General features: G+C 44.0%; 1 protein-coding gene across 1 annotated transcript in view; it reads left to right on the forward strand.

Annotated features, from left to right (window-relative positions):
- Positions 1-14,891, forward strand: part of SLC4A10 (solute carrier family 4 member 10) — a 219,760-nt gene that overhangs the window by 170,537 nt on the left and 34,332 nt on the right. The gene's annotated exons all lie outside the window — the stretch shown is intronic.

Genomic DNA, 14,891 nt, shown 5'->3' on the forward strand with positions numbered 1-14,891 from the left:
AGGGCTTCCATTGCACTTACTGCTGATGTCCCTGCCTCCCAACTGCATTACGATGGCCCTGCCTGTGCTGCTAGAGGTGGTAGTCAGATTGGTGGTAGAGTTCCCCAGGCTTGTAGTACTGGAGGAATTTAACCTGCCTTCACTTGGCAAATCGTCGGATGCGACTCAGGAGTTCATGGCTTCCATGACAACCATTGATCTGACCCAAGTAGTTCAGGATCCGACTCGGGGGGGGGGGGGCACACACTTGACCTGGTGTTCCTCTCGGGGCAGTGGGGATATGATTAAGGGGTATAGTTATTTCTCCCTTGTCATGGTCAGATCATTTCTTGCTTAGGTTAGACTTTAAGGAACCACATGCCCACCACGGGGAGGCAGAACCGATTAAGTGGTTCCACCCAAGATGCCTAATGGACCCTGAAGGGTTCCAGAAGAAGCTTGGGAGATACCTGACTCCCTTGTCCACAACACAGCTGAGTTCCTAGTGGCTGCCTGAAATAGGGTGGCATCTGGGGGCACTGGACCACATTGCCCCTTTGCGACCTCTCCGTGGTGGTGGATCCTGGTTTACTGAGGAGCTTCAGGAGCTCCAGGAGATGAAGTACCAGAAGAGAAATGTAGAGCAACACCGGACAACCAGTACCTCCAAATCAGGCAGCCGCTAGGAACTCAGCTGTGTTGTGAACAAGGGAGTCAGGTATCTCCCAAGCTTCTTCTGGAACCCTTCAGGGTCCATTAGGCATCTGGGTGGAGCCACTTAATCGGTTCTGCCTCCCTGTGGTGGGCAAGTGGTTCCTTAAAGTCTAACCTCAGCAAGAAATGATCTGAGAGCCTTTATTAGGACTTATTTAGTGGCGATACAGGCAGAAAAATGCTTCCATTTTTCCACACTTATTGCATCCACTGATTCGCACCCAGCCACCCTTTTTAGGGTGACTCATTCCCTCCTCAAAATAGAGGGAACAGAGGAGCCTTGCAGGATAGAGCTGAGGAATTTGTGCAGTTTATGTTGGATAAAGTCACTCAGATTCAGATGGACCTTGACTCTGATTAGGCAATTTTGATTGAGATGACAGTGATGGGTCTTAGTCCAATTGTGTGGGATGAGTTTGAATCTGTGACAAGGCAATAGGAGCGATGAGTTCCTTCACTTGTCTTTTGGACCTGTGCCTCTCCTGGCTGGTTTCAGCCAACAGGAGGGTGGCTCGGTGCTGGCTCCAGGCTTTAGTTAACGTGTCCTTGAGTGAGGGTTCCTTTCTGCAGCCGTTAAAGGAAGCAGTTGTGCAACCCCTTCTCAAAAAGCCTTCCCTGGACCCAGCTGAATTAAAGAACTTTCGTCCAGTTTCCAACCTATCCTTTGTAGGGAAAGTTGTTGAGAAAGTGGTGGCACTCCAGCTCCTATGGTTATTGGATGAAACAGATTATCTGGACCCTGCTTTGGGAAACTGATTTGGTTGCACTGATGGACAATCTCTGGCAAGCCTTAGATGGGGAGCATTCCTCAGGCTTGGTACTACTTGATCTCTCAGCTGCTTTCAATACCATTGATCATGGTATCTTTCTGGGATGACTTAAGAGAGTTGGGATTAGGAGGCACCGTGTTATGGTGGTTGTCCTCCTCTCTCTCTGGTCAATCTCAGTCGGTGTTTGTAGGAGGACAGTGATCGACCCCTAGACCCCTCGTCTGTGGAGTGCCTCAGGGCTTAATCTTCTCTCCCTCCTATTTAATATCTACATGAAACCACTGGGTGAGGTGACCTGACAATTCAGGGTGAGGTATCAGCAATATGCAGATTATACCCAGTTATATATTTCTACCCCACATCAATGCAGTGAAACAGTAATGTGTCGGTGCCTTGAGGCTGTGAGGGTTTGGATGGGAGTTAACAGGCTCGGACTCAACCCAGCCAAGACCGAGTGGCTGTGGATATTGCCTCCTAAAGACTATGTCAACTGTCCATCCTTGGCTCTTGGGGGAGAGAAGTTGTCCCCCTCACAACAGGTTCGAAATTTGGGTGTCCTCCTAGAATCACACCTAAAACTAGATCAACATTTGACAGCTGTAGCTAAAGGGACTTTGAACAAATGTGTCTTGTGCACCAACTACGACCTGTTCTGTCAGGCTCTCTGGTAGAATCCTCCCAAAAATTCACAGGTACAAATTTCAGACACACACACGTTTGAAAATTCTTTATAATGAAAATTCACTTAAACCAAGACCTCTTTTGGTATAGCAAAGAGCACTCGTCTCCAAACAAACTGGTAATTTGTACAAGTCCCTTATCAGTTCTGTGATACTTAGCTTGCAGCTGTGAGGCAATTCACAGTCCTTCTTCTTTACAAAGTGAAACACACTTTGCTCTGGTTTAGTTTCAAAGCGGGGGAAAATCAGCACACAAAAAGTCAAAGTCAGTAAAGCAGTCACGAAACACAACAATCAGATAATCCTTCACAATGGCCAAACCCACAGGCTGCTATTTATAGCAGCCTCACTAATCACCACAGCCCCACCCAATCACAGGTGGCCTCACTTTCTTTGATAATAATCTCTCAGTTGTTGTTGCCTATGCATTGCTCTCCTCATGCGTGGCTGTATCATTAACTCTTGTTCCGAATCCAAGGAGGAGCTAGATAATTGATCTCCTTCTGAGCTGTCTGCCACACTCTCCTCCTCCCTGTCACTCATGTCTTCTTGGTCAGAGGAGCCTTCATCATCAGATTCCACCGGGGGCAAAACCGACCTGCAGCATGTGGATGTCTCCCCCACATCCACAATCCTTGGGGCAGGAGCTGGGCCAGAGCTAACCACAGCAACGACCCTACATGGATCAAGAGGCACTCCTCACAGTCAATCATGCCCTTGTCACCTCATGAGTAGATTATTGTAATGCACTTTATGTGGGGCTACCCTTGAAGAGTGCTCAGAGACTACAACTGGTCCAGAATGCATCTGCACGAACTGTCAGGGATGCACCTATATACATCCCCATTACACCAATTCTCCATAAGCTGCACTGGCTCTCTATTGGTCTCCAGGTGCAATTCAAGGTGTTGGTCATTACCTTTAAAGGCCTACATGGCTTAGGGCCAGGTTATCTTTGAGACCGCCTTCTGCCACACAACTCCCAGTGACCGGTGAGATACCACAGGGTTGGTCTCCTCCAGGACCTGTCAGTTAAACAGTGTCAGCTGGTGGACCTGCGGGGGATGGCCTTGTCTGTGGCTGCCCCAGATCTCTGGAACCAATTACCTCCAGAGGTCAGGACTGCCCCCACCCTATTGGCCTTCCAAAAAGCAGTTTCCGGCAGGCCTGGGGCCGTTGATCTCGCGGTTCTAATCAGCGAGATCCGGCCATGAAATGATATGTATGGATTTTAAATTGTTTTAATGTTTTGGATGTTCTTAATATTTTATTCTGCTGTTAAGCTACCCAGAGTCCTTCGGGAGTTGGGCAGCATATAAATTTAATAAAAAAATAAGAAAAATAAAAAATAAATTTTGTAATTAGGTTTGCCTCAATGTTCTGAAAGCTGTGCAATCCTTTGCTTTGTAGGTACTGTACTTATATTGAAATTCTTTCTGGAATGGTTAATTGTATGGTCAAATATTTCTAAAGAAATCGTCAGAGGTATCTTCATGGCAATTGTAACTGATGTATGAGTCTGCTTATGAGTTGGCACAGTAATAAATTTGGAAAGACCTTTTCAGTTTCTAAAACTATATCAGTCTCTCCCTTGCCAAAAATAGCAAATTAAATTTTCTGTCATTTTTTTTGCTAGCTATTATCATTCATAAGGTAAATATACACACCTGCTCATTTTGTCTTTTTTCAGTTCTTTAACTCAATACATTTTCACATTACAAATAAAAACCCCACCCTAGCCCCACTATCTATGGACTTTGTCATTGGCCAAAGATATCACTTTATTGATGGATAGCTGATGGATAACATAAAGGCATCATATGTTTTCCAAAGCTGAATAGCCAACCATATGGTTGCAATTCTCTGAGTACATACTGAAAATCGATCCAATGAATGTCAACAAATTTTATTTCTCTGTGGACATGTATAGAAAATAGGTATATTTATATAGAGGTTCTTGTGGGAAAATCAATTAAAGGGTATATACTGAGTTTATAGACCTCTGTAACAGTCCTTTGGCTTGTGTGAATAGTTACTTAAATCTGTTCTTAGTATAAGAATACCTTGTGTGTATCTGTGTCTTTGTATATCTCTGTATTACTGGATATTAAAATGGGCCTTCCTTGAATGTTGAATGATACCTTTACAGTTATCTCATAATGGATTCCACTGTAGATATTTCTCCACAATTGAAACTATAAGTGGAACGTATATGTAACATTTTCTTACTATTATTAAGGGGTTTTTAGATTGCAATTTTATAACTGTCTATCACAGGGTAGGTAACCATTTGGTAACCACACACACATTTTTTTAGAGTCTTAATGGCCACAGCAGTAAAATTGGCAGGGTTGTGGGCTTCTTTGGCAACTGAAGTTTTGTTATTCACAGTTTCATGATCCATAGTTTTATGCTAGAATGGGATCTTTGAAAATAGCAATGGTTGCTTGTACAGTGGTACCTCATCTTACGAACGTCTCTTCTAAGGAACTTTTCAAGATACGAACCCGGTGTTTAAGATTTTTTTGCCTCTTCTTCCGAACTATTTTCACCTTACGAACCCAAGCAGCTGCTGCTGGGATGAAGGGGTTTCTTTCCCCCCCCTTTTTTGAAGAAAGAAAAGGGAGGGACAGCTTGGAGGAGTAATGATTTTGCATGCTTGCAAACGCACTGAAACGGTGTCTTTTTAAGAAAGAAAAGGGAGGGGCAGCTTGGAGGAGTAAAGATTTTGCATGCTTGCAAAGGCACTGAAACGGTGTCTTTTTAAGAAAGAAAAGGGAGGGGCGCCCCCCTTGCCTTTCTTCCTTCCCACTCACCCTTTAGCCTGGCCTTGCTTCTTCCACCCGCCCCCTTTAGCTGCTCCTCCCTGCCCTCTGTTCGCCTCCCTTCTAAAGTTTGGGATTTTCCTGAAGGATTTGCACGCATTATTTGCTTTTACATTGATTCCTATGGGAAACATTGTTTCATCTTATGAACTTTTCACCTTACGAACCTCCTCCTGGAACCAATTAAATTCGTATGATGAGGTATTTGCATTGAAGGGTTGGATATTCACATTTGCTGAGAAGCCCCACCCTATTTTTTAAGCTGTGTGTTCTGTAGGTGCTGGTAAACTCTATTTTTTGTATCATCATCATCATCATTATTATTATTATTATTATTATTATTATTATCATCATCATCATCATCATCATCATCATACTAAAAAGAGTTTACCAGCACCTATTTTATATTATTATTATTATTATTATTATTATTATTATTATTATTATTATTATTATTATTATTTAGATTTGTATGCCGCCCCTCTCCGGAGACTCGGAGCGGCTGTTGTAAGGTTACATTAACAGAGTCCTCCTCAAATAGTGGGGTGCGCGTGACTCTGAGGAACATGCGTGGTCTCTCTCGGTCGATTCCCCCCCAAGACGGGGAGTATTTTCCCAGTTGCACACTGCTCCAAGCCCGGAAGAGAAGGCTGCCAGGCGGGTCAGGGTGGCTGCATGGGTTCTTCTTGTTCTCAGTGGGTGCCATGGTAGTCATGAATGGCGTAGCAAACCTGCTGCTGGACAAGGAGGAGCATCCTCTGCAGTTGGACGCAAGCTTTGATTGGCACCCTAAAGCTTCCTCCCACACCATTCACTGTGAGTGCCCAGCAGAGGCGGCGATTATGGGCCAGGCCGGCGACCCCAAAAGATCGACTTGATTAAGCTGGCCTGGCCTTGTGTCAAAAGACACAGGGCCGACCCAGTGATACCAGGCTACCTAACCACGGTAGCCTATGCCTGCCTAACCAAAAACAGGATCCACTGAATTCAGTGTGACTTATTCCTAGGTAAGTAGATAGTGCAGCCTTCCCCAGCCAATAGTTTGCTTGCAGCTTATACCCTGTTTCCCCGAAAATAAGACATACCCTGAAAGTAAGGCATGTCAGAGGTTTTGCAGAATTTGCTAATATAAGGCACCCCCTGAAAATAAGGCGTAGTCAAGTTTACATACGGTACGGTGGAAAAACATACGGTACCATTCAAAGCTGTTCCTAGCGGTACTGTAATAATGTGGCGTCCCCTGCTGGCCCCTTCCATCGCTTTGTACCGTCCAGTACAGCAGACATAGTCTGCTGCTGTCTCACCGCCATTACAGTCTCCACTACAGTGCGTAGACTGTAGTTCCTCTGGTGGCCGGAAGCTGCAATAGCAGGAGTATACTGTTGTACCATATAAATGCCGTCATTTGTGTGTGTGGGTGCCATACTGACAGGTACCGTACCATAATCAGTGTACCATACGGTACATTTTCTTTGGCTTTTCTGCCTGTGAATTTGTCTTATTTGAGAAATATAAGGCACCCCCCGAAAATAAGACGTAGCACAACTTTTGGAGCAAAAATTAATATAAGACAGTGTCTTATTTTCGGGGAAACACGGTAATAAATAAAATTAACACTTGGAGAGTTGGGGAGAGGCACGAAATGTTTACTTCTTCCTGGGGGCAGGGTGTAACAGAAAATAATTGAGAAGCACTGCATTAATAGAATCTTGGGGGCTAAATGCATTTCTCATCTTTCCTTTTACTAGGGTGAGGCCATTCTGAAATATTTCCCATACTATCCCCCCCCCTCTTCTGTAGAGACATGTTTGTGTGCCAGTTGTCTGGTCTGAAGCTCTTCCTCCTGCCTCCCAGGGTCATCCCCACCTGCCATTACTTCATCAGAGTCAATTTCCCCCAGATAATATTCAAAAATGGATTCACTCATTTTATCTTTACTTTGGCAGTTCTGTTCCGTACTTCAAAAGGGATGAATGGATGTTTTCTAACAAAAAAAGGAAAAAAAAATTTTTTTACCAGACGTCCCTTGATTATTAACAGATTATACTGAATAATTTCGAAGAGCTTTGGCATGGCGCTATGCATATGACAATCTGTCCATGGCATACATTTAAGAATTGGGAGCATACTCTCCCACTGTGAAAGTTGTTTAAGGTGCCAAGTTCATGTCACTCTGATGAATAACTGAGCTAGATTCTTTTAGTTAAAGGATGCTGTTATTACTTATTTGTTTGTTTGTTTGTTTGCTTGCTTTAATTTTGGGGTTAGGTCATATATCATATTTAAAACCTGTAAATTTTGAATCTTAAGTGGGAATGAAGGACTTAGCAAAGGTGTTTGTGTGTTGGCCTCACAACCCCCTGCCTTCTATTCGTAGGCTCCATTGTGAGACTCCAGTCCTCTCAGGCACTAGGTACTGAGACTTCAGGAAACTTGTGTGTGCTCACATTTGAGTTAGCACCTTTAAAACATTAATGAAAAGAGAACATGAATATGTTCGTTTATCTGATGGGGAATTTCGGTCAATGGTGCCTGATCGGACAGAGGAGTTTGATAAGCACACATTTGTATCTGTGTATGGCTGCTTACCTAATCAAGCCAAATGCACAATCTCAAAAACACGGTCAGCAGGCACACTGATGTGGGAGGGATCTGGACTCCATCCATCATGCTTCTGCCAACTCTTCCATATACTCATTGGAAAACCTTATACTCTGCAGTCATCAAGAGACATGAAGCATTGCATAATGATTGTAATTAAGATAAATTACACTCAATCTAACCAACTATGTGCCCTTACTATGGGATGTTAGCTGGTATAAAATGACAATGAAGAGAGAGTTTCTTCCTTCCTTCCTTCCCTCCCTTCCTCCCTATAGTAGTTCCTTTTCAAGCGTATCTGAAACATAGCTGTAGAGAAAGTCTCCATCAAATCTCTGATTCAGAACTGATAAAAGCTACTGTATTTTGGGGAGTATAAGACGCACCTTCCCCCTGCCCCCCAAAAAGAGGGTGAAAATCTGGGTGCGTTTTATACTCCGAATGTAGCTCTGCCCATGTGCTCCGCGAGTTGCATTTCAGGTTCCAGGCGGTGGGGATCCTTACTTCCACATTGAGCCTGATTCCTGAAGTATCCTGGGAAAGTGCGTTGAAAGATGGGCTTCCTCCCAGAAAAGCCCGATAGAGAGGCAGCATATCAGAGCTCCTGGACCTGCCATTTCGTAAACATGCTGTTGGGCTTTCTAGCAAGCCTCTGCCCCTTTGCTGTCTCAATCAGACCCTGATTCTCGAAGGAGAGGGAGGGCAAAAGTGAGCATCTCCTATATATAGCCGTAATGAGGTACTGAAATCTTATGGACAGTGGCTCATATTTAAACTTTTTACTCTGTCTCAAATAAAACAATAGAAAAACCACAAAAAACCAGTCTTGGAAGAATACCGTATATCACTCACATACACAAACATATAAACAGATGCACACTCATACAATAACATATGTACACATATAGTTAAATACCCGCCCATGTACATGGATAGAGAATTCAGTCTCCCAGTGCTGGTGTTTTTGTCAATGTTTATGTTCACACATATGAATACACATATGCACAGACACTCTTTAGGTGGAGGGTGGGGGAATTCAGAACCACACAAGCATTCCTGAGGTTGCTCAGTGGGTGTGGAATGGTGGTGATTGACAGAGGAGGGGATAGAATGGAGTCCCTGATGCTCTCTGAAGTTGATTGGTTGGTTGCTTGCAGACTGATTATGTTACCTAGTCTGGTGATGAAACATCTGCAAGCAAACAGCCAAGCTTAAAGAGCAGCAAAGACTCCATAGTTCCATCCTGAGCTACAAATACACTCTTCTGTTTCGAGCAGAGCATTTGGAAAGTCTGCACATGTGGACACCTCTCTTAATCAATTGCCTCTATTTTCAGTGAAGGGCTGCAAAAATTTTTACTACCACACTTTGGCCGTGGTTTATTTTGTAGGAGTGGCTTGCCAGCCATAATGACTGGGTGGGAGTGGCTTGACGATCATGTGACCGGGCCTGGGTTAAGTTCATGTGACTGGCTTAAAGGTGGCCAACTTTACATCATTCCCGTCAAGGGTTAGGGTTAGGGTGCCTGGCTTCTCCTCGCCTCAAAGAGATATAATTTCCCTATCTATTTACTATTACTGAACATCCAAAATATACTATTTAATTCTATGTATATATGGCATATGTGTACATACATATTACACACAGGCACACAAAAATATACACTATCTACTATATAAACTGTATGTGTATGTACACACACACACACACACCTCTTCTAAAATTACAGTAATACCTCGTCTTACGAACCTAATTGGTTCCAGGAGGAGGTTCGTAAGATGAAAAGTTTGCAAGACAAAACAGTGTTTCCCATAGGAAACAATGTAAAATCCATTAATCCGTGGAACGAAAAAAAACACCCGGAAAAAAATGCCGCCGCCCGGCTGTCACCTTTTGAAACAGCCAGGGGTGCTTCCCAGCGTCCTCCTGAACCCGAATGCCAAACCCGAACTTCCGGGTTCGGCGTTCGGGAGGCCTCCGAGAAGCCTCCCGGCTATTTTAAAAGGTGACAGCCGGGCGGCGGGGCTTCCCAGCGGCCTCCCGAATGCCGAACTCGGAAGTTCGGCAAAAGTTCAGGTTTGGGAGGCCGCTGGGAAGCCCCGCTGCCCAGCTGTCACCTTTTAAAACAGCCGGGGGGCTTCTCGGAGGCCTCCCGAACGCTGAACCCTGAAGTTCGGGTTTGGCGTTCGGGTTTAGGAGGCTGCTGGGAAGCCCCCCGGCTGTTTCAAAAAGCGACAGCCAGGCGGTGGGGCTTCTCGGCGGCGGCAGCGGGTTCATAAAAAGAAACAAGTTCGTAAGAAGAGGCAAAAATTTTCTGAACCCCGGGTTCGTATCTCGGATTGTTCGTAAGACGAGGGGTTCGTATCATGAGGTACCACTGTATACACATTCAACCTCATTTACTACGATCAGAAAAACATACCCAGAGCCCAGAAGGGGGGGGGGAACAATTTTTTTCTACTGGTTCTGCGTACCTGACCGTACCCATAGGAACCCATCACTGTCTATTTTTAGTTTCAACTGCCCAAGGGAGTTTCTAGATCTGAAGATAATATTTATATATGTGTATCTCTCTCTCTCTCTCTCCCTCCCTCCTTCCCTTAATATTCTATGTCAAAGTTTGGAATTTGAGATTGCCTGCTTTAGATGCTTTCTGAGAAGCATTTGTCTCTTCCTTTAAAAAAACCCAATGTATAAAATAAGCGTCTCTTTTGGGCCCCACAGTTACTTTGGAGTTGCTTTTTTAACGCTTGGATACCTATACGGCATCTTCTGTAGTTCTTTCATTTGACTTCATAATTCATTTTTGACATGTAGCTTTAACAGCAGGTGGGAAACAGGAAAAGTATATTGCTGTATGACAAAGTGGATTATTCTTGCGTGTCCAGACATTTTGATAAAACTAGTACAAATCTCGTTTACACTGCTATTTGTTTCCCGTAGTAGGGGGCAAGTTATTATTTTTAATTTTCCACAGTACCAAAAGTGCTTTTTCAAAAGACAAACTGGACTTTGTTTCCACAATACAGTTATATATCATTCAAAATTAAATGGCCAAAATAAAATCTCTGTTTTGTTCCTGAAACATAATAAAAACTTCGATGTGGCTTGAAGTTGCAAAGAGAATTACCCCATTGTATGATCTTTTTTTTTGTTTTCCAGCCGAATCCCTTATTTTATAATCCCTTTTTCCTGTTTATCCCTAACCTTTTCATTTAGTTTTGCACAAATCCCCGGATGACAATCATGAAGATTGATATTAGCAATCCCATCAAGCTTAATAAAGGAACAGAGTCTTTTTATGCCCAGGTTCAATCCCCAGTTGGCATTAAAAAAATAAAGATTAATATTCTGAGAGAAAGGTTCCTCTGGTTGAGATAATCTGCTGAAAGCCAAAAGGAACAACACAGGACTGAAGGGATTAATATTCCATTTTATCTAAAACGAAATATGGCTTAACAGGAAGATCCAAGTTCTAGGACTGGTGGGAAACTTGAAAGGTTGAGAAGGTGTGGCAGAGCACAAGTAGTCCTCAACTTAAAAACCATTCATTTAGTGACTATTCAAAGCAGTGAAAAAAGTAACACATGACCGTTTTTCACACTTACGGAGGCAGCACTCCTATGATTCATGATCAAATTTCAGATGTTTATATGTATATATCAGTGATGGCAAACCTTTTTGGGGGTTGTGTGGGTGTGCTATCATGTGTACACATGCCCACACCCCTTCCCTCCCCCTATGGTTATACACACATATACACATCCAACAATGGGCTACGAGCTGGAACGCTAAATTGTGCTCGCCACCGCGGCTCGTAAGTTCTTGCAGGACCAGCACAATTTTGCTGCTGCACCTGTGGAAGTAGCAAAATTGCACCCGTGTTTTGTCGAGGTTTAACCTGTGGTTCCGTGTGCAATTTTGCTATCTCCACAGGTGTAGTAGCAAAATCGCACTTGTCCCGCAAGAACTTACGATTCTGTTCTGTCTGGGTCACTCTGGAAGCCAATACCAACCCAAAAAGAGGATCAAGACACACCGATAAAAGGCAAAGGCAGTTTATAAAATTCAAGAAAAACACAGGTAACAGAAAATGTCCTTACAAACAGGAAAACGCTGTATCTTCAAATATATCCACGAAGACAAAAGTCCATGCAGCAATACAGGATTCTTGCTGCCAAGACGAGGCTGTAGATAGCAGACCTACACCTCCCACGGGTCTTCCAAACTGCTGGGCCACAAGCCAGGAACAGAGACGTCGGGAACAAAGCAGGACACCGTAACTCCAAGTGATAACACTCCACATGGCTTCAAGGGCTTGCCTGCCTTTTAAACCCTGCTAAGGAGGACCACACCCAAGCCCAGCTGTTCCTAATTCAGTGCTGATAATACTTCTTTAATTGCTCCTTTCTTTGATCTGACCATCTCTGTCGCATGTCAATGACGGCTTGTGCTTCATCACCTAATGACTCCAAGCTACTGGCTGGGGAGAGCCCCCCCCGGGGCTCTCATGCTGTTCTCCTTCATCCCATTCCTGACTTTCCTCTCCCCCGTCCGACTGTTCAGCCCCCTCCTCTTCGCTGTCATCCTCCTCCGGGCATGGAGCCAGCAGAGACACAGCCGGTCCCTGAGCAGCCTCAGGCTGAACCACAACAGATTCTTGTGCAATTTAGGATTCTGTCTTGTAGCCCACTGCTGTACACACCTATGCTGCCCCTGCACATGCGCACAATCATCCCCATTCCCGCGCCTGCCCACAGTCCTTACCAAAGCTCAGGATGGTGAAAAAAAAGTCAAACCGGAAGTTCATAAAATGCACTTCTGGCTTGCTTGTTGTGCTATTTTTTGCAATCCGGAGGGTTCAGGGAAGCCTCCTGATGCCCTGGAGTGCAAAAAACAGCACAATGGGCAAACCCTCTAGCATAGTTTGTTGTCTACAGCAGATCACAATGATGCCAAAATCATGATATGCACACCATTATGCAAATATTACCATTGCATGAAGAAGGGTTATGTATTTGTGCTCTTTTTAAAATGTGTGAATGTGGACACATAGTATTACAAAAGTGATTCACCACAGAGTTATATATTCTCTCCTGTTTTTCAGAGAACCCTTTCAATGCTGTGGTCCTCCTCAATTTACATTGTAATGAAGTGTATGTCTAAACAAAATAATTTTTTTTGTCCTTCTGAGAACTCAGTAGAAGGAAAAGTTTTGTAGATTCATCGTCTTCCTTCAAAGTGGAGCAATGACTGAAAATTGAATTGAGTTGAATACTTTATTTGGCCATCCAAGACATCTGTCTCCAGTGCTGAAGGTCTCAGTGTAGATTTATATGCCGCCCCTCTCCGGAGACTTGGAGCGGCTTACAACAACAAAACAATACAAATCCAATAGTTAAAAGAGTTTTAAAAACCCTTAATATAAAAGCAGTCATACATCTCATACAAACCATACACAAAACGAAAAGGTCCAGGGGAATCAATTTCCCCATGCCTGACGTCAAAGGTGGGTTTTAAGGAGTTTACGAAAGGCAAGGAGGGTGGGGGCAATCCTAATCTCAAGGGGCAGTTGATTCCAAAGGGTTGGGGCCGCCACAGTTTAGGCTCTTCCCCTGGGTCCCGCCAGACAACATTGTTTCGTCGAAAGGACCCGGAGAAGGCCGACTGTGGGACCTAACCGTTCGCTGGTATTCGTGTTGCAGAAGGCGGTCTCAGAGATACAGTGGAACCCCGACATAAGAGCTGCTCTACTTAAGAGCAACTCGAGATAAGAGCTGGGAGGGGAGAGATATTTTTGTTCTACTTACAAGCCCAAATTCGAGATACAAGCGCCAAGGAGCTGTCTCCTGAAGCCAAACGCTAACTTCCGCGTTCGGCTTCAGGAGACAGCTGCGAAGTGGCGCGCGTGTTTTAAAAGGTTGCAGCCGGCCTGGGGGGCTCGGGGGGGGGGGTGCTTGCAGCTTTCTTTCTTGCTCTTTTTCTTTCTCTCTTTTACCTTCCCTTCCTCTATTTCTTCTTTTCTTTCTCCTTCCCACCTTCTTCCCTCCCTCCCTCCCTCCCTTCACTCATTCCTCTCTTACTCTCCCCTTTCATAAGTTTCCTTGCTTTCTTCCTCTGTTCCTGTCCCTTTCCTCTTTCTTTCTTTCTTTCTTTCTTTATTCTTTCTTTCTTTCTTTCTTTCTTTCTTGCTCTTTTTCTTTCTCTCTTTTACCTTCCCTTCCTCTATTTCTTCTTTTCTTTCTCCTTCCCACCTTCTTCCCTCCCTCCCTCCCTTCACTCATTCCTCTCTTACTCTCCCCTTTCATAAGTTTCCTTGCTTCCTTCCTCTGTTCCTGTCCCTTCCCTCTTTCCTTCCTTCCTTCCCACCCTCCGTCCATTCATTCACCCATTCCTCTCTTGATCGCTTAAAGCCGGTCCCTGGTGCAAAAAGGGTTGGGGACCTCTGTCCTACAGGATTGGGTGGCAGAGAAGTTGAACATATGTAAATTTAAAAGTTTAAGAAAGTTTACAAGTTAAGTGAAAGAAACTTCATTATTCATTTATATGTACATGTACATTTCTTCATTAAAAACATGTCTTTCTCCATAATTTAGACTAACTTTGTGAGTTTTTTGAGGGCTGGAACCAATTAAAATTATTTACATTAATTCCTATGGGGAAAAGTCGTTCGAGATAAGAGCTGCTCGACTTAAGAGCCCAGGTCCGGAACGAATTAAACTCGTATCTCGAGGTACCACTGTATTCTGATCCGGTGCCATGAAGGGCTTTATAGGTCATAACCAACACTTTGAATTGAGACTGCGGAGTGTTGGTGTAACATGGACATACCTAGGGAAGCCCATGATTGCTCTTGCAGCTGCATTCCACATGATCTGAAGTTTCCGAACACTCCTCAAAGGTAGCCCCATGTAGAGAGCATTACAGTAGTCGAACATCAAGGTGATGAGGGCATGAGTGACTGTGAGCAGTGACTCCCGGTCCAGGTAGGGCCGCAACTGGTGCACCAGGTGAACCCGGGAAAATTATTATTATTATTATTATTATTATTATTATTATTATTATTATTATTATTATGCCGCCCCTCTCCAAGGACTCGGGGCAGATCACAACATATAAAATATATAGTACACAACATTTTAAATCCAATTAGCAAGAATTACCTCCCCCCCAAAGCCCCCCCCAAAAACAATTATTCCATTCACTCCACATTCTCTCAACACATTCATTGGCCAGAGGGCAAGATCTAATGGCCCCAGGCCTGGCGGCATAAGTGAGTCTTCAGGCTGTTATGAATAATGATCCCCATCATCGTAATACCA

This window comes from Erythrolamprus reginae, chromosome 1 (assembly GCF_031021105.1).
Source record: "Erythrolamprus reginae isolate rEryReg1 chromosome 1, rEryReg1.hap1, whole genome shotgun sequence".
Classification (NCBI taxonomy): domain Eukaryota; kingdom Metazoa; phylum Chordata; class Lepidosauria; order Squamata; family Dipsadidae; genus Erythrolamprus; species Erythrolamprus reginae.